At 42.9% G+C, this 27,827-nt stretch overlaps 2 protein-coding genes across 19 annotated transcripts in view; one reads left to right on the top strand and one right to left on the bottom strand.

Annotated features, from left to right (window-relative positions):
* The window catches only part of Ccdc148 (coiled-coil domain containing 148), a 261,767-nt gene extending 252,550 nt beyond the window's left edge, over nt 1–9,217 (bottom strand). Inside the window, exon 1 of one of the 3 annotated variants that reach the window (XM_034496862.2) lies at nt 8,779–9,217. The gene's annotated coding sequence lies outside the window, so the exon portion shown is untranslated. The remainder of the gene's footprint in view (nt 1–8,778) is intronic. The other 2 variants (XM_076928783.1, XM_076928784.1) reach the window with 2 other exon arrangements.
* A 195-nt stretch (nt 9,218–9,412) lies between these two features.
* The window catches only part of Pkp4 (plakophilin 4), a 203,984-nt gene continuing 185,569 nt past the window's right edge, over nt 9,413–27,827 (top strand). For 12 of the 16 annotated variants that reach the window (XM_076928763.1, XM_076928766.1, XM_076928772.1 and 9 more), the window contains exon 1: nt 9,413–9,560. The gene's annotated coding sequence lies outside the window, so the exon portion shown is untranslated. Of the gene's footprint in view, nt 9,561–10,288; nt 10,430–11,425; nt 11,571–27,827 lie in introns of those variants that run through there. The other 4 variants (XM_076928764.1, XM_076928765.1, XM_076928779.1 and 1 more) reach the window with 4 other exon arrangements.

A 27,827-nucleotide genomic window follows, 5' to 3' on the forward strand; every position in this document is an offset into this window, starting at 1 on the left:
CAGGGAGAGACTAAGAGCTAGGTCTCATGCCAGAGGACTGCATGGGGAGAGCTCTTGTATGGACTGATTCCTTCCTTCCCTGGACCACCATTTAACTCCAGAGAGAGCTCTGGAGTTAAAAATCTAAAGGGTCTTATTTTCTGATTATTTACTTTGGGAAAAACTTGAAAGAGCCCTTTGTAGCAGCAGATTCATAGTAGTCATCTGCAATCTCTTCATGTTTAATGATCATTTGATATCCCAGGATGGCACGGAGGAAAGAGCTATATGTTAATCAGCTTTTCGTTGCAACAATGAATATTTAACATCATCAGCTTCTAAAGAGGAATCATTTCTTTTGGCCTGTGTTTTTAGTCCACAGTGGCCTGGCCTCATTGCCTTGGGGGCCTGTGCTGGTGTCATAGTAGGGAACACAGGAGGAAGCCAGGAAGCTAAGCGACTTGGAAGACTGAAATCTTACAATTCTACAACTCCCTTCAAAGGCACCAGTGCATTCTGGGGAACAGGCCTTAATGGAGGGGCCTTTGGGGAAATGGTCCAGATCCAAACTATAGCATTCTGCATCCCAAAGGGAGGTTGCTGGGTGTTTCCCTGCCCTTGTCTGAATGTCCTTTCTGTGTTGCTCAACATAGGTCCATCTATGGCTGTGACAGTCTGTTTTGAAGGATAGTTTCACTAGACACAGCATCCTCCCTTCCCATTTTTTCTATGGGCATTTAAAAATATATATCGTATTTATTACCATGTGCATCATGGCACAAGTGCAGACGTCAGAAGACACCTTCCAGGAATTGGTTCTCTCTTCCCACCATGCGTTCCTAGGACTGGACCCAGGCCATCAGACTTGGCAGCAGGCTGAGCCATCTCAGAAACCTGGCATGTTCATTTTTGTTCAGGGGCCTACATGAAGATCTCCAAGGGAACAAGGAGGACCCTGAACTGCTAGTGGCTAAGTTGAGCTGCGTCTCCCCACCACTGCTCACAGAACCAGAAGTTTGACAAGCAAAGGCTCATGTTCTAGTGTGTGTGCACGCATGTGTGTGTGTATATGTGTGTGTGTGTATGTATGTATGTATGTATGTAACGAGCAATATTTAGAAATGCCACAGTGCGGGCCAACTATCTAATCGGCAGGGTGGCTCTGCTTAGCTCTGGCCACCATGTTCTGCACTAGAAGCAGCCAAAAGCCAAGCACACCACAACTGGACCCAGAAGACACAAGCATGGTGGCTGGCTCTGCCAATCCACCACGCTATCCCCACAAAGCTCAGATGAGTCCCAGACAATACCCTCCATCCTTGCAGTACCCAGTAAAATGAAGACTCTTAATGCTTAAAGATCATCCAATGGATTTATATATTTGGAAATGCTCAATTAACAAGAGGCCACATAATTAGAATAGTTACCCAATATCTAACCGTAGATATAAGTTGCTACCCAAGACTCCTCTCGATCCATCCTTTTTCCTTCATGGTCGCTAGCCTCTTTCTTCCTTCTCTTCCTCTCCTTCTCCCCTCCCAACTCCTCACTCTACCTCTCATACTGCCCAATCACTGAGTTTTATTGCAAATGTAGTGGGGAATATATCCACTAGAAAAAATATATTTTTAATTTTGTGTGTGTGTGTCAGGGCCAGGGCTGGAATGTACATGTGACTTCTACTGCCTTCAGGGACCAGAGGTGTCTCATCTCCTGGAGCTGGAGTTACTAATTGTCATTAGCTGTTAAACATGGGTGCTGGGAACTGAACTCAGGTCATCTGCAAGAGCAGTTAGAGTTCATAACCACTGAGCTAGCTCTCCAGCCCCTACGTGGTATTTTGAGGTAACAAACAGGGGTCTCCTTCAATAGCAACATCAGGGCCAAGGCAGCTTGCTTGCTCTTTAGGTTCTGCATTGCCAGAAGACACTGGCTGATGCCATTACAGTCACAGGTAAACAGCCAGTGGCTTGGCTACATTAGATTAGATTAGGCCCCCATAAGGTTGCTGCTGTGAGGGGGGACAGGATCATGAGTCACATGGGACTGTCCCCTTCAAAGGCTGTGTGGAGGAGGTCTGGGAAGCCTGAATATCACACGTTACAGATGTCTGTTACACATACCAAATGTTTGATGGCGTTCTGATTTTGTGAAATTTTTAAATTCTTAGGAACTTATCTAGTTCCGAAAGACAGTGCAACTTTGAAGCTTCACATGAAGACAAAAATCAAGTGACCCTTGTGTTGGTAAAGCTAAGTTTCAATCGATTTCCCTAATAAATAGAGTTTTACAGTCTGAGCTGTGAACAAAGCACCACAGGAATCCACTTCTTTTCAGGCTTGTTTCTACTCATGTTTTCTTGTTTCCAAGGCCTTGCTGTCTTTGAAGGCTACAGAGGAAAAGAAAAAATCTCTACTCTGCCTAGATTCTCATTTTCCACACTGAATATTTAATTTCATCTTTTTCTAATTATTTCCTGACGTTGCTGATTCCTGTTTGTCGTAGTTGGAAGTCAGGCCTAGAGTGATTAATGATCACTGTGGGGAATACTTTAGGGCGCCAAGCACTCCAAGGGACAGTCATGGACGTGCCAGAGAATGCATCCTCTTGGGGGAGAATGTTTACACAGGAACAACTACACCAGGGGGCAAAATATCAAGTGCCACAACAATATACCAAGACAAAAGTCAGCCTGAGATTGGTGGAGGGTGGGGGCAGGGCTAGGAAACCCAATAGGGTCTTTAGGGTGATAAAGGATTTGCATATTCAGATAATGTGGCTGAAGGTGGGGGCAGTGATCTTGCAACCACCTGAGTTGAACTATCTTATTTTTAATTTAATTTTTTTTTTTTTTTTTACTTATTCACTTTACATCCCATTCACTGCCCCCTTCTGGTGATTCCCTACCAAAATCCTGACCCAATCCCTCCCCCTTCTCCTCTGTGTGGGTGGAAGCTCCCCTTTATATCTCCCTTACCCTGGCACTTCAAGCCTCTGTGAGGCTAGGCTCTTCCTCTCACACTGAGGCCAGACAAGGCAGCCCAGCTAGAAGAACATATCCCACTTACAGGCAACAGCTGTTGGGATAGCCCTTGCTCAGTTTTTGGGACCCATATGAAGACCAAGCTACACATCTGTTACATATATGTGAGGAGGCCTAGGTCCATCCTTTGTGTGTGTTCTTTGGTTGGTGGTTCAGACTCTGAGAGCCTCAAGAGTCCAGGTTAGTTGACTCTCTTGGTCTTCCTGTGGAGTTCCTATCCACTCAGTGCATGAAATCCTTCCTCCTATTCTTCCTTAAGAGTTACCAAGCTCCATCCACTGTTTGGCTGTGGGTGTCTGCATCTGTCTGAGTCAGCTTCTGGGTGGAGCCTCTCAGAGGACAGCCATGCAAGGCTCCTGCCATGCATATCCTTTTGGGACTGGTTTAACTCACTCAGGATGATATTCTCAAATTTTATCCATTTGCCTGTAAAATTCATGGTCTCTTTATTTTTAATAGATGCATGGTACTGGTACAGAAACACATGTTGATTAATAGAATCAAATAGAAGACCCAGAAATAAACCAACAAGCCTATGGACACTTGATTTTTGATAAAGAAGCCAAACCATAGAATGGAAAAAAGAAAGCATCTTCAACAAATGGTGCTGGTCTAACTGGATGTCTACGTGTAGAATGAAAATAGATCCATATTTATCATCCTTCACAAAACTCAAGTCCAAGTGGATCAAGGACCTCTACATAAAACTGGATATACTAAATCTCACAAGAGGCAATTTCCTGAACAGAACACCAATGGCTCAGGCTCCAAGATCAACAAATGATAAATGGGACCTCATGAAGCTTCTATAAAACAAAGGGCACTGTCAATAGGACAAAATGACAGCCTACAGATTGTGAAAGAATCTTTACTATCCCTAAATGTGACAGAGGGCTAATATTCAAAATGTACAAGAAACTCAAGAAGTTAGACACCAACAACCCAAATAACTTAATTAAAAAATGGGGTACAGAGCTAAACAGAGAATTCTCAACAGAGTCCTTAGTCATCAGGAAAATGCAAATCAAAACAACTCTGAGATTCTATCTCACTCCTATCAGAATGGCTAAGATCAAAAACTCAAGAGGTAGCACATGCTGGTGAGGATGTGGAACAAGGGGAACACTCCTCCATGGAAGTACAAACTGGTGGGGGTACAAACTTGTACAACCACTTTGGAAATCAATTTGGTGGTTTCTCAGAAAACTGGGAATAACTCTACCTCAAGATCCAGCTATGTCACTCCCAGGCATATACCCAAAAGATGTTCCACCATCCCACAGACACTTGCTCAACTATGTTCACAGCAGCTTTATTCGTAATAGCCAGAAACTGGAAACAACCTAGATGTCCCCCAACTGAAGAATGGATAAAGAAAATGCGGTGCATCTGCACAGTGGAGCCGAACTATTTTTGAGCCCTGGCCATTGTCCCCAGGATCAGGTTCTGCTGCTGTTACCTCATTCCCCACCTGCCTGATTTTTTAAACATCCCTCTTCAATAATAAAAGCTACCAGCACTGGTGCATTCTCAGAGATTTTGCCATCACTACCTACCATAGAGGTATCCTACCTACCTACTATAGAGATATCAAACAGCAATATCCTCCATGGCTTCCTTTCTATGATACATTTCAAAAAGGAATTTTTTTTTCTAAGTGTCATGAGGAAAATAGTGGACACTGTAAAAGTACTGCAGTCTTACTAGTCCTTGAAAAGCTTGGGTCATCTTCTTTTTGCCAGTGGTACAAGTTTCTTGGAGTTCTGCTGTTTTCTTCTGATCCTGAGGTCAAGTTGCCCAAAGTCTTCATTCTTCTTAAACCCTGTCAGTCTAAGTAGGTGCCCCTCTTTCTACCACTGCTGCCCAGCAGCCACATCTAGAAAGAAAGTTCACATGCTCTCTGCTCAAGTGGGCCATTTGCATTTCAATGGATCCTCAGGCTGGCTGACAAGGTTTGCATCCTCTAGGAGAGCCTGAAATTGGGGGGTGTCCCAGCTTCTTTTCTGTTGCTGCTATAAAATACCCTACAAAAGCAACTGAGGGGAAAGGGGGTTGTTCTGATTCATGGTTTCAGGTTATAGTCCAAATATGAGAAGTGACAGAAACAGGTGCTCCAGAGAGCTGACAGGACATCCAGTCAAGAAGCAAAGCTTGTTAGCCCCCACCCCCTTCATTTAATGCAGGGCCTAGCCCCAGAGATGGTACAGCCTACCATGTCAAGGTAGGTCTTACCACGTCCTTACAGGAAGCTGACTTCCAACTATGATAACTATGCTTTTATGGGATTCTGGAGTGTGTAAATGAGTGGGTCTCTGGTTCCTGTGCCTTCTCCAGGGCTCTTTTCATTTGTTGGTTTACCTTGTCCAACTTCAATGTGATAGTTTTCATCTTGTTATATTTAAAACATGAATGAATGAATGAATGAATGAATGAATGAAAACCTAGTCAATAGAGTAAAGGTTAACAACTGAACTGTCATTTGTACTTGCTGAGAGAAGGAAAATCAGTTTTCTTTAATGGAGTGACCCGGCATTAGAGTGTCAACCACACCAAAGAAGCTGTAATGTTCAGGAGTAGTTGATTAATATATAATGAACTCCACAGTTAACTTTCTTTCTTTCTTTCTTTCTTTCTTTCTTTCTTTCTTTCTTTCTTCCTTCCTTCCTTCCTTCCTTCCTTCCTTCCTTTCTTTATAATGAACTCCACAGTTAACTTTTTTCTTTCTTTCTTCCTTTCTTCCTTCCTTCCTTCCTTCCTTCCTTCCTTCCTTTTTTTTTTTTTTTTTGAATGTTTTTAGTTGATTAAAGTTTTGGTGTTGTGGTTTTTTTTGGGGGGGGGGTGAGGAGAGTTCATTTTCTTGGTTTGGGAGGGTCCTGTATTGAGTTTTTGTTTATGTTTGAGAAAGAAATTAAAGTTGGGTGAGTATGGAGGGAAGGAAGAGCTAGGATAACTTGAAGGAGGGAAAGAGCATACATGATGGAAATATATTTAAATTTAATAATGAAATTATTCAATTTATTATATTATATATTTTAAATAGATAATATATTTATATGTGATATGATATTTATGATATATAAAATAGGATACATTGAATGATTAATAAAATTAAATTATTTAATAATTAAATAATTAATAAAATGATAAAATGTTAAAAAATAATTAACCCCTATAGTCAGCATGTCAGAGGTAGCCATGATTTCTCTCTTATTGATGATGTAACACTGATGAGTTTACTTTAGCTATCATTGACTCATAGATCTCATTTTAAATGTGTTAAGCCCTGAATGTGACAGTCTTGTAGTGAATACATTTATTTATATTTAAATAACCTCTTCTGTTTATATATTTTTTTAAAAAAAAACCCTACCTTCCCAAGTGATTCCAAATCCTGCCAAGTTAAAAACTTTGGTTTTCATTTGTTTGTTTGAGACAGGGTTTCAGGAAGCCAAGGTTGTCTGGAAACTTACTATGTAGAGAGGAATGAGGATGACCTTCTGAACTCTCAAGTGCTGCAATTATAGACACGTACCCTACTCCTGGTCCAAAGGACATTGTTAGATGAGAGAACTTAGTCGGCAAAACCAGCTGAGATTTTTGTAGACAGAGGGCGTGACTTTCAGAACAATTTCAGTTGTACTCAGGGTCAAAGCAACTGGCATGAAAAAGCAGAGATCTTCCTGTATACTGCTTCTGGGAAAGGAAAGGTCAGCATATGAAGAGAGAGGCTACACAGAAAACTGATCCATAAAAGACCAGATATTTGGGAGCCTAAGGGAGAAGCTTGGGAGAGGGTATAAAAGGCAGCCTGAGAAAGTATAAGCGACAGAGAAAAGTCCTGTTGGTAAGAGTGTGTGCATTTGGTAGCACAGTTGGAGTTGAGCAGAGAAGAGGATCAGGGCCCTTTTCAATAAGAACAGATGGAGACAAAGAGCTGTAGAAACTGAGACTAGGCTGTACAAAAAGTGAGTTGAAGGGCCTCTTGTCAGATTCCCAGAATCTTAAGATCTCTTGCAAAGTGGAGGGATCCTCAGGACAGTGCAGACTTGATGATCAGAAATGAGGCAGATGTGAGAGGGGTTCTCTAGGAGAAGTTAAAAAAAAAACAACAAAAAAGAAAAAAAAAAAAAAAAAAACCTCTTTCCACTAAATGTAACAAGGAAAAAATAATAATATTGAATGACAAAAGATTTAGGAGACATCCATTATTCCTGATGGGTTTCAGCAACATCTTAATTACTGACAATGGAAATGACATGTAGGTTGAACATATAAAAATGATAGAAACATATTTGACAGATATGTGTTTTGAGAAATGTACAAAAAAATAATTTTTACAGTAAAACCAAAATTGGTTCTTTTTTTTCCTTCTTTCTATGAAGGAGGAATAAAGAGACCCATTTTCTCCTTTGAGTAGGCAAATATTACATTCATTTAGTATTAAATTAAGAACAAACAAATTATTGGTATCTTGACTATACAGTTAAAATGTCTTACTTATCCTTGCATTTTAACTTTTTTCCATTCTATAAACAAACACAATAGCAAGCAAACAACAACAACAATAAACACAAGAAAAACTCAAAAGCAGATAATTTTCCGAATGACAAGCCATGAAATATCTTTCCTTCCAACCTTACTGCTTGCTGGCTCCACCCTAATTCTAAAATATTTAAGTGATATATTCACATGCTTACTCATTTTGGCCCACAGTCCAATTCTGCACGGGACTGTCAATTAAATTCAAGTTTACAATAAGTACCAAGGAGATTTTTTTTCCAATCAAGTTGCCATATTAACATTTCTTAGGCTATATTTTATAGCATAAAAGCCAAAACATACCATCCAATTAAAATTCAGAATGTAAGTTAGATATATAGAGCATGTGCACACAATAATCTGCTACTCACAACAAAATATTTGTAATGTCAAAATTCCTACCAGCTTTTCCGACAAAATATAACAAGGAAAAACTAATATGATCCCTTATTTTGAGGGGAAGTAGTATAAAGAATTTTTTGTATTAAAGAGGATATTATGAAAATAACAAAGCCACCAAAAGAAGAAACATGAATATATCGGCGGCTATATGCTAGAGTGATACTATTTTTAAAATATGTTATGAAGCAATAGCATGTGTAAAAGTTACAGACTAATGGCTACCGTCTAATTATGAACATCACTCATCAAAAATAATTAGCACAAGCAAACTAGCACAAAACGATTTAAATGAAAGTAGAGCACTCATTATTAAAGGTCAAGATTTGGGTGAGTATGATTCCCTGTCCCAGTTCATCATTTCTTTACCAATTTTAGAAATAATCTGAAAAACAGTCAGAAAGCAAAAATCCATCATTTGTAATCTATTTTTCTTTTGCGAAATCATTGGGATGGATTCTGGCACTTCTCCAGCCTGAGACAAACTGGGAAGAGCATGCACCTGCCAAGCTCAGCACAGAAACCACACAGTACAAGAGGGAGGAGAGAGGAGAGATCAGACTTGCTGCTTTGGGAAGCAGAGAACTCATTCTGTTGTGGGTTGATCCTTTAACACAACCCCATTCATTTCTTTACCAAAATACCTCGTGCAAGAAATCCTGTTTTCGTTGCGGGGGGAGGGGGAGGCTATAGGCTCGAAGAACCAAAAATCTGAGGAAATGTCGACTCAGGGAAGGGGGAGTGGTTGGAGGAAGAATTCGAGTGACTCCGTGACGTCAGGAAGAAGCAGAGATTTAAGGAATGGAGTGGAAACTCACCGGGTTGCACAGATCTCAAAGGTCAAAATGCATAGCCTTGCAGGCTCCCCAGATGCAGGAAAAAATGAAACGCCCACTCCTGAGCTCTCAATGTAAAGCAGAAGTCCAGGGGCTCAGTTGCTTCTGCCTTTGACGCTGGGGACAAGCCCTACCATGCAGAGTCTTGGCAATACTCAAAAGCAAGACCTGCCCGATTTTAGAGCCCTTGCCCGGGAATCCCCTAATACTCCTTCCCCCTCACCCCCTCCCGCGCCGGAGGCTACAGACACCTTCATCTTCACTCCCCACCTTCTCCTGGCCCTCTCGCACTTAACAGCATCGGTCTCCATGGCGACCTGAAACCGCAGCTCCCATTGGCTAGTTCAATATGAGGGCCGGGCCAATGGGGAGGGTCGGCCCTCTCTTTCCGCCCAATGGGGCGGGCGCGGAGCCTGTCTGGGGACGGCAGCGTGCTGACGTTCCCGGGTGCCGGGACTGGCCGGGCGGGCGGGCGGGCTGGCGGCGGGGCGGCGGCCTCCGAGCAGTCTAGAGGGCTCCGGGGCTGAGTGCGCGTGGACGCCAGCCGCGGCGGCGGCACTATGGGCACGGGGTAGAGGCGAGCTGCCGCCGCCACCGGGGTGGTGGGAGAGCCTCTTCGGGGGAGGGGGCGGGTGGGGAGGGAGGGGAGGGCAGCGGTCAGGCTGCTGCACTTCGGCCAGTTTGCTCGGGTGCCGCAGCGGCGACCCTTCGGCGCGGATGTCCCTGGTCCCTGGAGCGACAACGGCCTCCGCCTGAGGTGGAAAGTAAGTGCGCGGGGTTGGCGGGAGGGCACGGGACTGTGGGGTGCGAGCTGCTCAGGGCGCGTCGAGCCAGGACCTGGCGGCGGCCGGGCGCCCCCCGCGGCTCCCTGGCTCCGGTCTCTCTGTCCCCGCCGCGTGCTCCGCCATCCCGCCCGCCTCTCCCCTCCCCCCGGCGGCGCACAACTTTGCCCCGCACAGCTCGGCGCGGCCGCTTTTCCTCCCGCACCGCGCCACCGCTTCTCGAACTTGAGCCCCGCGGCTCCCGCGCGCCGTCGTGCCCGGGGCCGCTCTTCTGTGGGTCCGTTCCTCGCTCCAGCGAAGCAACCGCCTACCGTGCCTCCCACGCTCGCCCGGCGTGTCGCCCGGGCCCCCAGAGCTGCACTGGTGCTCGTGGCGACCGCCCGAAGGGTCCAGGGCTCCCAGCTCACGGCTGCAAACCGCACGCTCCTCCCTCGCGGGCGCCCCAGCCTTAAGGCTCCGGGCTGCCCTCCCGTGCCGCCCTGCTTCTTTGCACTGCCAGGAGTTGGAGCGAGCAGCTGCACCCATCGGTGGATCTTGGGTCCCTGTCCCCTCTTACTCCTTGGGAAACGAGAGGACTAGTGGCGGGGGCAGGATTTGGCGTCGTGGTAACTGAGTGCGACACCCGGCGAGCGCGGGCAGCGGAGGCGCCGCGATTGCTCTGGGCGCCGCGATAGGCAGGTGTGTGTGTCCAACGGGCGACGCGCACTGCCAGCTTGTAGGCTGGCGACAGATTGTGCTGGAATGCAAGGAATGCACCAGGGACAGAGTCCGCACGGGCAGCGGCCGCACTAGCGCCTTCCTGGCCCTGCTCTCGCCGAGTAGCCAGAGGTCACGGCGCATCTTCAGAGCTGGTAAGCCTCGTTCACTCTCCTGCCTCCGCTTCTCTCCCTGCGGCAGAGGGCGGTGGAGAGGGAAGCACGTTAGTTTTCTTGGGGCTCCAGCCTATGGTTCTGGGTATTTGCTGCATTGGTCTTCAGGACCGTGAATTTGGGTGTCAGTGTACCCAAGGTTATTGATCGTTGCACAAGGCTCTTGGCCAGTTTGCTTTTGCAAGGTTTGGATAGTGCATGCTTTTTTAAAGCAGGGTTTTCTGAATACCCGCAGAGACAGGGCTCAGTGTTCTTGAGTAAGCTTGCAGCCAGCATATTTTAGCTGTATCAGAAAATGTCTTTTAGTGCTCCAGGTCCGGGCTGTATTGCGAGAGATCTTGAATGTATCACTGTTGTCATAAGGATCAGAATATTTTCCATCGTCATACTGGGCTGTGTTTAGGCCTCATATAATACATAATGAATAGAAACAGAGCAGCAGTGTTTGGCCAGTGATGGGACAGATAGAACTGTCTGGTACAGTTAAATTCGGGGCGTGTAAGTTACCACTGCAAGTAACCCGGGGACATCATAGTCATGTATATTTCAAGATGTAATTTATTAGTGGAAAGTGCCATTTCTCTCGTCACTGAGTTTAACTGAATAAAAAGCGCAGTTCTACAACTTTTTAAAGATTGGTAAATACCTATAAAATTGGTAATGACTAGTATATATTTTCTTTCTTCTTTCACAATTAATACAAAAAAAAAAAAAAAAAAAAAAGCAGAATTTTGACAGATGTTATCCCAGAACCGGGGTTAGGTTTTTGCTTTTGAGAAAGTAGAATTTTTTTTTTTTAATGGAGTATATCGCGTGGAGGTGTCTTCATTTCTGATGGCAACGTAAAAGGAAGAATATCAGGAGAAATGGTTTTGGCTGTTTCAAAGCATACGGTGTGTTCTTCCATTCCACAGTCTGCTTTGAAGGTTGCAGGCACTAGAAAACCTTCTGCATTTGGTTATTTTCTATCCAATTCAGGAAAACAAGAAGCCAGTTATTCAACCAGTCACCTGTCTTCTGACCCCTACTTCATCAAGGGCATTGAAAAGTCTGCAGGCATTTTAAGACCCAAGGGAGAAGAAATGATAGGTTGTGTCTTCTGGCTTGCTACATTGTTTTTCAGGTATGTCTGTAATCAGTGAACCTTCTAATTTAGAGGTTTAATTTGCCTACAGTAACAATGCAGAGGATTTGAGGAGTTTGTAAATGGCTACAGGAAACTTTTATTATGTAACGATACATTGTAACAGTTTAACTCCTGGTTGTTTAATTTGACACGAAGATTAGAAAGTTAACTGGAAGGGGGATGTAGGTTCTGCGGCACAGGCCTGAGGCTTTCCTAGCTTGCCTGAGGTCCCAAGCCCATTCCCTGTTCTTGCTCCCCAAAATGTAAACGGGAATTTAGATTCTCTGATGCATCTGAGAGGAAAAATTTTGTTCAGATATCCAGAGTGCTTGTGAGCATGATTGGTTGAGCAGATAAGTCTCACCTGCTTCAGGTGAAAACAGGCATTCAATTGGAAATACATCCTGTTTGTTATTAGAAGGCTCATAATCTATGTCCATCGTGAATATCAAACTATTTTGACCAAAGTAAAGGTCCTTTCTACCTTCTTTTATTATATAAGGAGAAGGTGCTGCACTTGGCATCTGTATGCCATATGGAATATTCTGAATTGGGAGGGATTAAGTATCCTGCTGATTCTTACCTCTGTTTTTGGATGGAGATAGGGTAGCAGGGAAATGATGGCAAGCCTGAAAGAAAGAAGCAGTTGCTATGGAGCCAGAGACACACGGTTGCTGCATTTACAAGCTGCATAAACCAAGAGAGTCCTGTACATGGATCTGACATAACATGAATGTAAAGAACCCACTACCAATTTCAGTGTAATGAAAAACTGAGTAATCATAGATCCTTGAGTATTTAGATTAAGTCTGCTTTAAATCTTAACTGCAATTTTATTCCTTCTCTATTCAACTTGGCAAAAGAACTTTAAAAAATTTAAACTACTTAAGTTGATTTTTTTTTTAAATCTAGTTGTTGTCATCTTTTAAACTGAAAGCTTTTTTTTTTTCCAACCCCCTGTGCTATTATCCAGAGATCGATTTAAATAGATTTTCATAGCCAACACGATGCTAGCCACCTGGCAAATTATGTCCCTTACCTGACTTGTTTCCAAGTCAAGATATTTTGAGAGTGGTGTATATGCTAATGTTTTTAATTTACTTTGGAAAGTGACTCCTTGCTTAAGTCTAAAATGGAAAACAACTTTCATGTTTTAGTTGCTGTAGGGTTGTTCTAGAGCATAACCATCCCTGGAGTTGTATGTCGCTTTGGACGTTGCCTTCAGCTTTCTGGGGTAATTCCTTCCTCCATATGGAAAATAAGCCGTAGTACCTTTCTGCACTGAAGGGAAAGACAGCTGTGAAACAGAACACCAGTGGATAACATGTGTTTGGAGAGTGAAGTGACTGTCTCACGGCCAAACTTTAACCACAGATAGTTGTTCAAGAGAAAGGTAAAACTGTAGGGCACATGGATATCAAGCTTCACAAAGTGGCAAGAAGTGATGTGCTGCTAGCCATCCGACGATCATCTTCATGCCAGGAGTGAGAATCCAAGTAAGGGGATCAGGCTGGAAGGTGCCAGGACCTTCAGCTTATGGATGCGATGGTCTCATGGCACTGAAGCGCTTCTCACATTGCCACTCAATAATTCAGTGGAATTATCTTAATCTTTTGGGGCTATGTTGCAGTGAGTAAGTTGGGGTGTTACATGAAGGCACTCCTCAATTACACATAGAACTGCTTTGTATATTCATCCAGTAATTGCTTTCATTTTCTCCTTTCATAGCTTGGATTTCCTTTTACCTGATATTCTAATAGATGTTGGCCACACTGCCGATCATTTCCTTATTCCTAGCCTCGATAAAACAGCTTATGCTATGACTCAAGTCCATGGCTGATGATAAATTGTCAGTAGAGGTTGGATTATAAAATTTTAGGGGTATAGAATATGTAAAAGATCATGTCACATGAAGCATTTCTCATGTGCGGAATAGTGCCTGGTTGGATAGGTGATGGGTGTGTAGATAAGCCCTCACGGAGCTCAGAACTGTCAGTGGAGTGAGTAGAGGAGCAGGAATTCACACAGCCATAGTGGGAATGGTTTCCTCAGGTAGGGGCTTAGGGTTTCTGTTGCTGTAGCAAAACACCGTGACCAGAAAGCAAGTAGAAGAGGAAGGGGTTTCTTCAGCTCATGATTCCACATTGCTGTTCATCATGGAAGGAAGTCAGGACAGGAACTCAAACAGGGCAGGAACCTGGAGGCAGGAGCTGATGCAGAGGCCGTGGAGGGGTGCTGCTTGCTGGCTTGTTACCCCTGGAGTACTTAGCCTGCTTTCTTACAGAACCAAGGACTACCAGCCTAAGGGTGGACCTACCTACTATGGGCTGCTCCCCCATCTACCACACCCATCAACCACTAATCAAGAAAATGCCTGATGGCCGAATTTTATGGAAGGATTTTCTCAATTAAGAGCCTCTCCTTTCAGATAACTCTAGTTTGTGTTAAGTTGACATAAACATAAGACTAGCCAGCACAGTTGGTCTCTTTGTGTTAAGTTGACATAAACATAAGACTAGCCAGCACAGTTAGTCTCTGTAGTACATGTGAATTCAGTGGTTGCTGACTGTCATTTTATCTAATACCCCATTTTCCCTAATCTGGACTTCCTGTGACCCTGTGCCACCAACACCATCCCTTCTGTCTGGCTGGAGGAGGGGGAAGTCCTTTTTAGGAGACTAAGGCCATTAGTGTATAGATGTGGTGCCTAGCCTCTGTGTGTATTTCATCATAAAATGATATTGTGTAAAAGTGTGACTGTAGTGGAATTAGGGCTATTTAAGTACAGTGGTGACTTTTGGTCCTAGTCTGGAACTTGGAATGCATTTTTACATAGAAACTCAACAGTCCACTTAACAAACTTTGAAACACTAGCTAGATGGAACCTGGACATCTGACCAGTTTTGTACTCTTTCTTATACTCCACAGTTGAGAGATGTAGATAGGAGGCAGGAGGACTGGCAGTGAACTTTATCACCTTGACGGACTTTCCAGTGGGAACCAGTATCTCTCTTCTAAATTGCAGGGCTTGGATACCCGTGATCCAAAGTTCAAGTTTCCCAAGTATGCATGTAGATCATCTTGTTCCCTTTCATAGTCCAAATCTCAATGGGAAAGTCGGGTTCCATTTGGGAATTTTTTTGGTTTTGTTTTTCTGAGTTAGGATCCTTACACTGAAGCCTAGGTTAACCTGGAATTCACTGTATAGCTCAGGCTGGCTTCAGGCTCAGGGCAGTCCTCCTGTCTTAGTCTTCAGAGTAAGAGGCATGAGTCTCTTACTCTGAAGTCTTCAGAGATTACAGGCATGAGCCACCCAGTCATGCTGCCTGGCTCCTCCCACTCCCCCAACAGGGTTTCATAGTTTTCTGGAACTCACCATGTAGACCAGGTTGGCCTCAAAATCAACGGAGACCCCCTGTCTCTGCCTCCCCAGTGCTGGGATTAAAGGTGTGAGCACTATGCCCAGCCTGCCTGGCTCTTTTGAAATTTGAGTTTTCATTCATGTTCATGACAAATCGTGTGTGTGTGTGTGTGTAGGGGTATAAGGTACAGAATTGTGTGGTGGCACATGGGTGGAGGTCAAGGGGCATCTACTATATAGGTTTGGGGGTTGAATGTACTCAGCTGGGCTTGGTGGCAGGTAGCTTTACTTGTTAGCCGTCTCTTTTTTGCTGGTCCTAGTTTTGGTGGGGTTTGTTGTTGTTTGTTAGTATTTCGAGAATTGAGGAGAGAGGATAAATCATAAATGCTTCTAAGGTCTCGCCCACAACTCACAGCTTCCCTAGGTCAAGATTAACTGTTGTACTTGACAGTGAATGAGGCTCATGAGAAAGCCACCTAAGATACTTCACCATCAACATCGAGAAATTACTCAGTTCCGGTCCTACGGTTAATCTTTTGATCTAATTTTGCTCATCTGTAAAATGGAGTGGGCTAAGTACTCACCTCATGGTGACTGATGCTAAAATACATGAATATGTGTGAAGTCCATACAGCAAGGCCCGGCTCAGCACTTAAATGCATGGCATTACTTTTCTTCTTATGCTGTTGCTTCCTAAGGCCTTCTGCAGCATCTGCTGTATAGGCCAAGTGACTGACTAGCGGTCAGTGCTGCGAGACCCAAATGACTGTGGACATAAACTAGATTTAAAAAGAAAGAAAAAAAATTGAACAGCAGTTTAAACCAAGAAACAGTGGTTTGTAAAGATATCAAAAGACACTAGTTCTGGCTGTGACTCTGCCACCAGGCAAGTGTATCCCTTTAAGCAAACCTCTAACTCCTCTGGGCCTTAGTTTTCTTATTTATGTAAAGGAGGGAGCTGGGCTACAGTCTCTTGAGTCCTACTCCTTATTCTCACAGCTCTTAGAGCATTAAGCATTTTCTTTCTGTCGCATTTTCCCCGCAGCAAGAATATGCTGTCTTCTTATGAATTTATTATATCATAATTTATCCTTTGGGACAAAGGGACAAAATTGAAGATGTATACCTAAAATTCTCAGCTCCTGGTGACATGGGTGTTCTGAGTGCGTGAGTCTAGGCTTGCATGTGTTGTGTGGCAGTGGGAACTGTGGAATGGATGAGAATGTGGCGGCTCAGCAAGGTGGCAGCCAGCAGGAACTGAGCAGCAGGTGCTTAGGGTGCTGTGCTGTGCCTTCAGCTTGTCATAACCCTGCCCTCGGGGACGCATTTGTCAACCACCAGTCCCCGTGCACATTGGAGCTTCCAGGCTAAAGTTTCCAGACCTGTGGTAGAAGCTGAGGGGAAGGTAGGGCAGTGGCTAGCATGGACTAATCTTGCTGGCATGAGGAAGTTCTGCTTATTATTTGCCCAGGTGGTTTGATTAGCCCTCAAGCAAATTAAACAGTCATGAAACAATTGCTTGTCAGAAAATAATATTTTCCATGAGTACTTCATGATTATAGGAATTTACTGTTCTGTAATTCATACAGTATGGACCCTTTAAACTCAGCTCTCAATCCTTACTGTATATAACCTCTGAACCTTCAGGAACTAAAGTAGATTTTAATGGATGGCCTTGCCTAGTTTTGTGTTCTTCAGTTTAAATTAAAAAATTAATTTAATGAAGAGAGCTTTTCCCGTGTCCTGTTTTCTTTCCTTCGCAGAGGTGTGGTGGTTCGAGGCTGGGAGCTGAAGAACTAATGTATATACATTTTCAAAATAATAGCTTAAAAGCATTGAAATTGGCCACTTTTCTTAATGCATTATTTTCAAAGGAAAATGAATTAGACAGTAATACACACACACACACACAGACACACACACACACACACACGTGTCACAACCGAAGTAACATTTGGGCATGCTTTTTGGTGTCTGTACCTTTATAGAAAACATAAACACTCATGTGAAATGGAAGTTAATAGTAATTACTTTGCAACAAGGAGAACTATGTCTTCTGACTCTCATACCCTTGATCATATGGGAGACAAAAGTGAGTTAGTTTTATCCCTGGGCACAACCAGGGATCCAAGCAAGGAGACTGTAGATAATTGGTGTTTTAGATGTTTGCTGGAGTCCTACCACCTGTGAGATATTGTTACTGATTTGGATTACTCGTCTTACTTCAAGTGAGTGGTTTATTTTCCTTTATTTGGTCAACACCCATTAGTTGTCTGCTGTGTGAGACTCTGCTGGGCTTCAGGAGTGTCAGCAGAAGAAGGTGTCATAGGCTGTGTGGAATCTGCCTTTTAGGAATCCTTGCTACAGTTCACAGCCTGGTTGGGGAAGATGAGACAAACCTAGAAGTCTTGGTTTATGAACAGACATGTAAAGTCATTCTATTGGTTTTAAACATGAACTGTAAAGTGACTAGAATTTAGCTTTTACTTCTGCTTGATGACATGTTTATTACTTGATACTCAAATCTCGAGTCAGCTGCATTAGCCACTGTCACTGGCTTTCTTTGTAAAAGGCTTAAAATGGAAAAGAGCTCCCTTCCAGCAATAAGATAGTGACATCAGAGCAGGCTACCATTATGAATTTGATTACATCTCTTGAAACAATTTACTCAATGGCTTATGTAAAATAATTAACCATAATGAAAATACAGGAATGGTGACAGAGTGATTGATGACTCAAGACTTGCTATTTAGTAAGTTCTCATTTTCTGGGAAAAAACCAACAACAAAAGACAAACCCCCAAACCCCAATTTAGTGTGTTTTGTGCTTTCTTTCATCTTGCATGCAATTATTAAGTCTTTCTAGTCTGAATTTACTATTAATAATATTTTCTCCTAGTGCTACAAATAAACAAAAGAATGATTTAAAATCTGTCAAGATATCTGCTAGAATAACTAGTCTCATTGAATTTTACCTTGACTCTTAGACTCAGGCACTAATGGGAATTTTCTACCTATTGTCATTGAATAAGCAGCAAGGGACCATTTTAATACAACAACAAGAAAGCAGAAGCTTCACCTGGACTTTACAAGGATGGCTATTAATTTGAGACTGATGGAAAACAACTTTGCTGTTATATGTCCAACTCAGTTTTTTTGTAGATGAAAATATCAACCTAAAACCCATCACATGTTGTCAAGTATCAGTTTTCCAAAATATTCTTCAGAATTTTAAGATAGAGTTTCCGATAATTAACCCTGTAAATCACCTATTGTGCCATCCAGTAGGTTTATAATCAGTCCACAGCAAATGGATCTTTTCCCTAAACTCCTTGGCAGCAGTGATTGAGGTCTTTCCATGAGTAATCTTGAAGGAGTGACTTGTGAGACATTACTTACCTTTCCTTCTTTTTAATGTTGCATTGGTAAACTGGGCTGGAACCTGTACAGCAGTTTATGATACATGATGCTTCAGTGAAAATCTTAATTCTTTTTTTTTTTAATTTTTTTCTAGCCATTTGCTAGATAATAAATAATTCATGTGTGAAATTCCCTGGTAATAGAGTTAATTAGAAAATTCAAGGTTGATTTATCTTCTTGTAACCCTAATTGTCTGGATTCTAACTGTACTGAGATGACTTACATAATGCTCTTGTGAAGCCATCCATAGGCAGCCATCCAGTGCTAGGACCAGCTTGGGTAGGTTTTGGAAACCTGACACCGAGCAAACTTGATACCTCCTCTGTTGTGGCTGAGGATAGGTTGTGCATCCTAATTGAATTGCTTGGGAGCAGAAGTGTTTACATTTCAGAGTTGTTTGTTTGATTTGTAATATTTTAATAGACACTGCTAGTTAAACATCCCAACTGAAAGTGCAAACAAAAAATTGTTCCAAAGCCTGGAACTTTTAAAAAATTATTGAGCATATTTTAAAACTTATTCTTTGACAAATTCACACATATGAACTGTATCTTGAACTTAGAACTTACAAAAATTATTCATTTCTTCTGTATGTGTGCATGTATGTTTGTATGTGTATATGTATGTATACCATGTGTGTGGTTTTCGAGTCCAGAAGAGGGAGGTGATCCCCTGGACTGGTGTCGCTGTGACCAACCCAGTGTGGGTGCTGTGTGAGTTCTCTTTAACTGCTGTACCACCTCTCCAACTTTATACACTCAGGACTCCTGGGTGCTAACATCATACTCAAAGCATTCCCAGTATGGAGGATTTGGATTTCAGATCGTTAGATAAGGAATGCTGAGCCCGTGATAACTTTTGTATGTGTAGGTGGAGGATGAAAGACAAAGCACAAATAAAGCCCAGAGTCTTTTAGGAGGAAAAATGTTATTAAAATACTTAGTATGATTGGCACAAAAATTATGTAAATAAAATAGGAATCTACGTATATTGTTTTGATCTTGTAGGGAAAGGAAACCAGTCCAAAGCTTTAATGGTATAATTAGAAACATTCTTGTACATCTTATGGTCTTTTCCTCAGGTATTTGATATAATACAGTTTGTGTAAGTTCCTCGCCCCCCCTCCCCCCCCCCCATCTGTTACTGTTCTTACAAGGTCTTGATAAACTGGCCCAGGCCAGTTTTAACTTTGAGTCTCTTGCCTTTTACCCTCTCAGTGCTGGTGACAACGCTACAACAGCAACCTCAAGTATACCTATTTTTAAAGACAGGGTTTCTCTATGTAGTCCTGGCTTTCCTGGCACTGTTGTTCTGTAGACCGGGCTATCCTTGAACTAACAAAGAAAGATCTGCCTGCCTCTGCCTCCTGAGTGCTGAAATTAAAGGTACATGCCACCATTGCCCAGCTTTTGGGTTTTTTTCTTTTCCTTCCCTCCTTCCTTCTCCCCTGCCCCCCTTTCCCTCCCTCCCCCTCCCTCCCAAGTATACTTTTAATTAAATAGAAAAAAATTTTTTGTCTGTGTGTGTGTGGGTCAGAGGGCACCCCAGGTGACATCACTCCTTCCACTTTGAAAGGAGGTCTCTTTGTCATTGTTTAGTTGTGCCGCCGCCACGCCTGCGAGCTTCTGGGAATTCTGCTGTGTCCGCTTCCTGTCTTCCTGGAGGTGCACAGTGATTACAGAGGCTCCTGCTACAGCATGCTTTCTGTTTTGTTTTTCCTTGGGTTCTAGGCACTCAAACTCACTGGACCATTTCTTCAACCCTTAATTGAAATTTCAGTTGTGAGATGATTGTGAATTTACATCTATTTATGAAAAATAATACAGAAAAATCTGATCTAGCCTTCACCCAGATTCCTTGAGTGCCTAGCATAGGTGAACTCTAGTCCACTGATGAAATAGACCCTGTCAAGACACCAACATTCCCATCACCATAAAACCTCTTATGTGACCCTCATGCAGTTATACCTCACATCTGTTCAACCCCCTTAATATGAGTCCCTTAACATACGGGCATGTTGCATAACTCCTGTCATATTAGCATTTAATTTTATAAATTTTCCTAGTTATTACAATTTTTTACAGATTCATTCAGTCTGTTCTGAGTATTCCATGATATGAATGTGTAGCTTGTTAAGCCATCCACTTGTAGGTTCTAATTTATAGCAACTACAAGGCAAGCTGCTGTAAATACTAAAAGGCTGAGCTCACAGGGTGGCCTCCTCCTTTCTGGGCTTTGGGTGTGCTAGGCAAGCACTCTGCTTTTGAACCAGAGCTCCAGCAGTGTTGATATTTATGTCCATGTTTTTATGCTAGCAAGTTTGTATTTATCTAAGAGAAAGTCATTAAATTATGTATGTTTTAAGTTTTCTCTCCAGAATTATACACTCAATTACATAAGACCTTATGTTTTGTTGAGTTAAGATGAATTTTTTTAAATATTAGATTTATAGCTTTGGAAAATTAAAAAAAAACTTGTCTATAAAATGTCTTTTGCTATTGTTCTGTAAACTTTTTTTTTTTTTTTTTTTTTTTTTTTTTTTTTTTTGGTTTTTTTGAGACAGGGTTTCTCTGTGTAGCCCTGGCTGTCCTGGAACTCACTCTGTAGACCAGGCTGGCCTCGAACTCAGAAATCTGCCTACCTCTGCCTCCCAAGTGCTGGGATTAAAGGCGTGCGCCACCACTGCCCGGCTGTTCTGTAAATTTTATTTCCTCTGGGCTTGTCTTAGTTTATCAAGATGCCGTCATTGACTTTAAGTAGGATCATAGCTGCTTGCTCTCATGGTTGGTTAGTTGGTTCTGCTATATTGTTTATTATTTTAATAGCAGCTATATTTAATTTCCTATGGTAAAACTATGTAAATGTCATTGTTAATTTTGATTCTTTCAGAATTGTAGTGTATGTGATCATGCATAATATTATTTCAAAATAGAGAGGACAGGGAGGACCCTGTGGGTAAAGCGATGAGCTCATCATGAAGCCCTGGATTAGATCCTCAAAACCTACCCAAAAGGGAGCTCAACCTGAGCTGAGGCCACCGAGAGACCCTGTCTCAAAAGCAAGGGGACAGTGTCTGTAGAATGACACTGGAGGTTGTCCCCCGGACTCCACACACTTGCACAAATGTGCACCACACACACACACACACACACACACACACAGAGAGAGAGAGACAGAGACAGAGAGAGAGACAGAGACAGAGACAGAGACAGAGACAGAGACAAAGAACATTTTCATACACCAGGCTAATAGCCTGCCCAGTGTGGCTATTATATGAGGGTGCCCTCGTGTGTGTTTGGAACGGCCTCTGTTGTCAGGCTTTTAACGCTGTGTGGGCCTCTTACCTTCTCCTGGAATGTTTTCTAAAGTCTTTTCTGTTGCCCTTCAAACTCAGAGCATTGTCTCGCATGGTTCTCATGTGCACTTTCTGCTAGAGAAATGCTGAACTCATCTCTGGCCTAATAAAGTCTTTGCATTCTGCTAATCTGATTACTTTTTCTTACAGTTATTTCTACCTTGGTGTTAAACATGTTTATTTCATAGTTTAAAATAGTATCAGATTACTTAGCTGGTTTTATTCTTTGTTCTGTATTGCTCCTGTTCATCTAAAAAAATGCTCATTATTAATACTTCAGCCTTCTGGTATCAGATCTGAAAATACAGTATACACCGACTACATAAGCAATCCTAAGTTGTAGCAACACATGATCCTTTAATGGTCGTTCCTTTATCTACATTTGCACAGGGTAACCTTTTTTTCCTTCCCTCTCAATGATCCTGTCAAAGTTGACTCTTTCCCAGAACCTTTCCTTCACCCTCCTCCAGATGTAAGTCTTTCTTCTGTACTTGTCAACCCTGTGTGCCCGGTGCTGCTCTGAGCATATGTCACATCTGTTGTCCTGGTTTACTTTGCTGTTTCCTGGCTGCTCTGTTAGCCTAGCTGGGCTAACCCTAAGGCACTGTCACAGGCATCATTGTAATTCCCACCTAGCAATATTCCTGACTTATAGTCAGCACCAGATGCTTGCTGTGAGTGAGTGAATAATTAAATACTTTGTTTACACCCTCAGAGCCCGCTCAGTCTTCTGGCTCTGGTGTCTCTTCATTGATTATCCTGAAGGATCATATTCAGGCTCCTAGAATGTCATGCAAGGCTCTTCACTGTCAAAATCTAGTCTTGTTGTTTGAGACAGGGCCTCTTTATGTATCCTGTCTGTCCTGGAACTCACTCTGTAGATCAGGCTCACCTGGGACTCAGAGAGATCTACTGGCCTCTTCTTCCCTAGTGCTGAGATCAAAGTTATGCACTACCTTGCCTGGATCAAAACTCTAATCTTCAACCTTCCTTTCTACTTACTGTTTCCCATCTCCCTCGCAAATGCGTAAAAATTCTCAATTGTCCACTACCTCATTCCAATCCTACCTGTTCTGTGTGGTCTAGGATAGGAGTCAGGGCATCGGGCTTGGGCACAACCTCTCTACACAATCAATCCACTGCTAGTCCGGCAAATGCTTTTTCTTGTTCCCCAACTTTTAACTATAAACCTCCCATGGTACGTTTTTGATGTTGTAGTGGGCTTTTGTTCCTATTGGTCAGCCTCTTTCTTGGCTGTTTCCTTCAAGTAGATTGTATCTTAGGGGAAGACTTCATTCTTGTCTTTCTCATTTTCTATCCCAAGTGATACATTTCATGTTGAGGTGCTGGAGAAACGGAGTTGTCTCGAGGGCAAGGTTAGCATCTAATTGAGATGTACTCAAAACTGTGGGCTCTCCTTTCACCCTTTGCTGTTTGCTCAGTACTTGCTATGTTCCAGTCTTTGGTATATGTTGAGGTGTTTAGAACCCACAATAGTTACAACATAAGCTGGGGTTGCTTCCCCAAGTTACCCTTCATGTTTATACTGCACTAGCCTATATCAAAGACTTAACCCTACAAACCATGCCTGCCGTGCAGTGGTGGCACACACACATTTAACCCCAGCACTCAGGAGGCTGAGGCAGGTAGATGTCTCCTGGTTTGCTGAGTGAGTTCCAGGACAGCCAGGGCTGCACAGAGAAGCCCTGTCTTGAAAAACCAAACGAGCCAACGAAACACGCACACGCACACCAGTAAATCATAAAACAGAAACAAATTTATTTATTTATTGAAATTTTAATTTTAACAATGAAAAGACACGTGCTTCTGAAGCTACCAACTTGTGTTGTGCCATATGGTGCCACTGGCCTTACGCGCTATTTAAATTGAAAATGTGGTCCTGTATTCATCCTAGCCAGATTGAAAGTTGTACATAGCCACATGTTGCAGGAAGTCCCATTGGAAGTGGCATCCATAGGAACTGAGACCATTTACAAGTACACAATAAAACTGTAGACGCTTTTTAGACTAAGCAAAGTAACATGCACACCTTATTACAACACTTATTCTGGAGACCCTAAGGGACATATAGGCTCTCTGCCATGCACAAGGGACCATGATAGAAGACAGCAAAAGATGCTTCCATCTGCCATCTGTATGCCTCAGAACATTACAAGAATTCTAGAAGTCCCTATGGTAGAGCTGGGAGGAATAGGCCAATTATACATATTCTCATAGTACATCAAGTCGTAAGTAAATAGTGAATTATGGAGTGACGTCCAAGAATGTATGGTGTTAATCTCATTTCATTGCTATCAAGCTTTTTATGTATTTTATTTTATTAGATTGGCCCTTTGGCACTTTCAGTAGATTCTGTCAATTGTAGCCAATAACAGTTGGTTGTTGTTTAACAGCCCAGTGCTAGGTGTGGGAAAAGGGCACATCTGTGAACATGGCCTGTCTCTTTGGTTTCGATGTCATTGGTATTTCAGTAGCTTGGAAATGATAAAAGCAAGCGAGCATTGAGCTTCAAGAACTCTTGGTTTTCAGATTTACTTTGTATTTTATGTGTGTGTGAGTGTTCTGCCTGCATGCATGCATATCCACCATGTGCATGCCTGACTGACGGCCATGATGGTAGGCAGAGAGAGAGCATTGGCTCTCCTGGAACTGTTGTTGTTTGTTTGTTTGTTTGTTTTTTGTTTTTCCGAGACAAGGTTTCTCTGTGTAGCCCTGGCTGTCCTGGAACTCACTCTGTAGACCAGGCTGGCCTCGAGCTCAGAAATCCGCCTACCTCTGCCTCCCAAGTGCTGGGATTAAAGGCATGCGCCACCACTGCCCGGCGGCTCTCCTGGAACTGGAGTTACACATGGTTGTGAGCCGCCATGTGGGTGTTGGGTATCGAACCTGGGTCCTCTTAACTGCTTAGGACCCTCTCCAGCCCTCTTGTAGAACTTTCATCACTGATTACTGTGTAGCAGCCTTGTGTTTTCCACTTCCTGCTTCCCAGCACAGCACAGGTCTCGCTCAGACCTGCAAGGGTAGAGACAGTGGAGCCCTTGCCTTCCTGGAACTTTTGTTAAAAATTACTCAAGATTCTGGAGACAAAGGGGGAAACCATTGTACTGACTCTAACTTGTAACTTTACTTTTGAAATTCAGGATGAAAGCAGTACTGTACAGAATAAGGGACCCTGCACCAGAAACACAGTTCATTTAGTAGGCCGAGGGCCACCCTCTTTCACAGCTGCAGGGGAGGCAAAGCAGAAGCCTGCCTTCCCTTCCTCATTTCCCCTATAATCCTGATGTTAGAAGAAATACAAACATTTGGATTTAAAATTTCCATAAACTAGGTTCATGGCAAAAGATATGCAAAATACAGTGTGAATTGCCTCAAATTCTTGGGTTTTAAATTGTAAGCTTCTAACATTCAAACTGTAACAGCAATCTCTGCTGGACCCTATGGTCTTTTTTATTTCCTTCTGCACAAGGCCAGGTGATGGCCTCTCCCCCAGGCAAGTGCAGGATGAGAGCTGCAGGTCCCTTTGCTCAGTTGGGTTGTAAAGCGATCAAGCCTGATAGGATCAGCCTAAAGAAAATTACTGATTCTACCGGTTTTGGTCGACTTTAACTCCAGTTGTGCTCTGAGCTGCTTGGAACTTTCTGAAGCAGGAAAGGAGCCGAGGACGAGCTAGGAAGCGTTTGGTAAGGGATTTTAAACATTGCCTACATGTAGTATGAGGCTGAATAATTTAGACGTGTTTAATTTTTTCAATAATCAGAAGTGTTCCATGCCTTTGTTCAGTTTAATGGCGTAGCTAAAATAGGAATTACTTTGCAGTGACTAGTTCTTCTTTTCTTTGAAATAATGCTTAGTTCAATAAATGACAGTTAATGGAGGGAAGACATTGTCCTAATTCTGTAACTGTGAATAAGACTGGAGAACACTCAGCCATTCATTGATGTTTAAGTTGGTTGCTACTGCTTATGTCAAATCAACCAGAAGAAGAGAGGAGCCTCACTTGCAGTGTCTCCTCTCATGCCCCAGCATGGTACTGCACTGGCTTGCTCAGTTTGAAATAAAGCACATTACTTCACGTCAGCACTTGAAGGCTTTTTTTTTAATAATACAATGAGCAAAATGTTAGACATTTCAATGTGAATAGCTCTCATGATCCAGAAAATATGAGCCGACAACTCAATTGTTCTTGACTATAAAAATTAAATCTGATACTAACTTTAATCCAGGGAATCTATTCACGTAGGGTTTCCCCCTGATCTTAAGCAAAAGCTAAATTCGCATGCCTAAGCATCCACATTGATGTAACTTTCAGGATGAAATTCACAGGATTGGAAAGTGGTCCTCCTCTTTGGCCCCTCTGGCCCTGCATTTGGCCTTCTGCACCCTGTCCAGGAGCTTGCTCAGGAAATCTGTATTTTAACACTTTGTCTACCAAAGCCTTGTCTTGGCAGTAGTTCTCTCTCTTTAACCTTCAGTGCCCCAAGAGAGATGTCTAGGGAAGGTACTGTTCTTTGAGGACTGATTTAGGTTGGTTGCCTTGCTGGAGGGTGGGACAGAATCTTGAAGTTGTTTTTGTAACTACTTAGATACCATTTTTAATGAGATGGCTTAGAAATGCTGATAGACAAATCTCCTAGGCCTTCCTTAGGTTTTCACTGTGCACTGAGGCCCTGAACCCATTATCTCTGTTCTTCTCCCCCCTCAGCTGTTTTTGTTGTTATTTTGATGCTTTGTTTTCTAACCTACTCTCAGATTTGAGGTCCTCCTGTCTTATCTTTGCCTCTCAAGTATGGGTGTCACTGGGGAGTAGAGTATTACCGTGTTATAACCATCTTTCTTTGTACCAGAAAAAAAAAAATTACATACCTTTTTGAAAAGATTTATTTTTAATTGTGGGGCTATCAGGATGGGCCGAGTTCATGCAAGTGTAGGTTCCTGTGGAGGCCAGAATTGTTGAATCCTGCTGGAGATGGGGCTTGGGGCCCATGTGAGCTGTCTCACACCACATGGGTCTTAGTGAGCAGCCTCCATTACTACAGCACTCACTGGCTTCTCACCACGTGCCCAGCTCCCTGTCGCCTACCTTTTAATAGCTGCTTTGAAGAAGCTTATCTGTGCAGTTGAACTCCTGGCCCCATTTTTAAATCCCTCTCTTGGAGCTTTTTTCCTTTTCCTTTTTTTGGAGACTGCGTATGTGCTGTCTTCTCACTAAATCTAGACTTTAAAAGTTAGAAAACTGACTTCTGGTTTAGTCGCTAGTATTCAGCCAAGTGCTTGGCACAAATTTAAGATCTGGACAGATTCATAGGCATCCCTTTATCAGGAGGCCCGATCTGTTTCTCTGCAGAGATTGTGTCTGTGTGTATGTGCACGTGGGCATCCTTTGTAGGAGCTGTGTGTTTAGTCAGCTGAGTCCCCTGGTGATTGCCAGGTTACTCTCTGGAGAGCACATTTCTCCTCCTTAAACTCATCGGTTTGCTACGCCAATTCTACCCGCTTGCCTTAGGTTACCATGGTGCACCAGACGGTAGACATGGCTTTAGGTTGAGTGGCAGGAAAGGATGGCGGTCATGTTTTCCTTTGTAGTCTCAGCTGCTCATCCCATCCTGTAATCTAGTCTTTCAAGCAGTCATCAAGTTGAAAACAGTGGTTACCTCAGCCTAACCTGAATCCCAAGCCCGTTACCATGTTAATATCCTGGTCTACAGAGTAGAACAGGTTGTAAGGATGTACTGATCTTCTTGACAGTACTTTCTGTCCATCTAGATGGGAACACATTTCACTCTCATGCTTCACCCCCAAACCCAATAGGTAGGTTAGCCCAATTGGAGGTATGACTTTTACAAATAAGGAAAAAATTCATCCAAAAAGGGAATGTGCTACATCATTGTAGCAGAAATAGCAGCTCCTACAGTACTGCACTGAATTATGGCCTGATTCTTGGGAGGCCAGCTGTAAAGGCCACAGGAGCAGAAATCACAGGTGAAGGTAGGGTCCCTAAAATTCTGCTATCTAGCTTGTACTAGACAGAGGTCCAATTTCTTAGGAACAATAGCCACTTCAAACACTGCTAAATTAGGGATCTGGCAAGATGGTTG

The sequence above is a fragment of the Arvicanthis niloticus genome, chromosome 2 (genome assembly GCF_011762505.2).
Source record: "Arvicanthis niloticus isolate mArvNil1 chromosome 2, mArvNil1.pat.X, whole genome shotgun sequence".
Taxonomy (NCBI): Eukaryota; Metazoa; Chordata; class Mammalia; order Rodentia; family Muridae; genus Arvicanthis; species Arvicanthis niloticus.